The sequence below is a fragment of the Glycine soja genome, chromosome 15 (assembly GCF_004193775.1).
Source record: "Glycine soja cultivar W05 chromosome 15, ASM419377v2, whole genome shotgun sequence".
NCBI classification, from domain to species: domain Eukaryota; kingdom Viridiplantae; phylum Streptophyta; class Magnoliopsida; order Fabales; family Fabaceae; genus Glycine; species Glycine soja.
In genome coordinates, this window is record NC_041016.1 from 28,070,514 (window position 1) to 28,072,473 (window position 1,960).

Sequence of the window (1,960 nt, forward strand, 5' to 3'; positions counted from 1 at the left end):
GAAGGACGCCGCAGCCGCAGAGACTAGTGCCGCTCCCGAGTTTGATAGCCATCGTTTCAGGAGCGCTGAGCACCAACAGCGTTTCAAAGCCATCAAGGGATGGTCCTTCCACCGAGAGAGACGCGTCCAGCTCAGGGACAACAAGTACACAGATTTCCAGGAGGAGATAGCTCGCCGGTGTTGGACGTCGCTGGTCACGCCCATGGCGAAGTTTGATCCAGATATAGTTCTCGAGTTCTACGCCAATGCTTGGCCTACAGAGGAGGGCGTACAGGACCTGCGATCCTGGGTGAGGGGCCAGTGGATTCCTTTCGATGCAGACGCCTTCAGTCGGTTCCTGGGATATCCACTAGTATTGGAGGAGGGCCAGGAGTGCGAATATGGTCAGAGACGGAACTGGGCCGATGGATTTGATGAGGAGGCCATTGCTCAGCTACTCTGTATACCAGGTCAGGATTTTGCCCGGACCGCTGCCGGGAGATGGGTGCGGATCATGCGCACCAACATGACTACCTTGACCCAGACTTAGATGACATTGCTGCTCAGCAACATCCTACCCAGCGATCATAATTCTTACCTCCCTCTGTCGAATTGTCAGCTGGTGTATGCCATCCGGACACGGATGAGCGTTCATGTGGCTCAGTTGATCGCTGACGCCATTTATTTATTTGCAGGTATGCCACCTACCAGGCACCCTCTAGACCCAGATAAGTCTAACAGGGCCCTGGGTTTTCCGGCATTGATCACGGGTCTCTGCCAGTCGTTCGGGGTTCCTGTCACACCTAGTAAAGTGATTCGACTGCCGATCACCTGGGCTTTCATAGAGAAGTATTGCACGCCAAGACAGGCACAAGGTGGCGACCCGCAGGCCCCTGACGCACCGCCACCACCTCCTCAAGCAGATCCAGCTGGGTCATTTGACACAGAGCGGTATTTACGACATTTGGTTCGCCAGCAGGCGACCAACCACAGGGCGCACGTGCAGACCCATGACTGTCTCTACCAGCTCAGCCTCAGCCTGCAGAGCCAGGGTCTCGCTTCTTTTCCATGCCCTACTCCGGATCAGTTCAGGGCAGAGGTCACATGGCCCGGAGATTGGCCTTAGGCCCAGGCAGGGGAGGCACCCGCAGAGGCTCCCGGCGATGCAGACGAGGCCCGCATGGACGAGGAGATGACTGATTTACTCGATTTCTTGGGAGGGAGCGGAGCCACATGACCAGGAGATCCCTAGATCCATATTCTCTTTTTATGTTTCCTCTTTTATCTGTTATGTATCGTTTTATTTTGTATAACTGAGGGACTAACGTTTGTTTCGTTTTGATTGACTCTTGTTTTGTGCATACATGTCATTTGAACTATTACGTTAGTGCTTACTTCGTTGTTGGCAATAGAGTTTGTTGAAATTCCGGAACCGTGTAGAGTTTTTTTTTTCATTTAGGGACGTCGTCCTAAAAATAAAATGAACTAAGAAAGAATTGTTGTGAACAAATGTCGTGTCTATGTATACAAAGAAAAGAAAAGAGTTTTTTATATATGTAAAAGAAAATGTGTATAGAAGGATTTTGTGTGTGTGAATAATGTGTGAAAAAGAAATTCTTGTGTGTGTGAGCGACAAGTGTATGTAAAGAAATTTTTGTATAAACTACGGGTGTGTGTTGGGAAAAACGAAAAAAAGAGATCTTTGAACATGAATAGGGTTTGTATATAGACCGTGTTCATGTAAAAAGAAAGAGTTCTAATGCGTATATAGAAAAATTTCGTCATGTATAGGAATGTAGGTGTACAAAGAAAAGTTTTTCTCGTAGATGGCAATGGATGTATAGTTTTGTGAATATAAAAATGAAACAAAAAGGAAAAAGAAAGAAAGACCTCAAAGGTCGGCATGTTATGGTTAAGAAGAATAAATCATTCGTAGAGAGCAAACATATCTTTTGGAAACAAGGGACTGACGCTAAGAGTT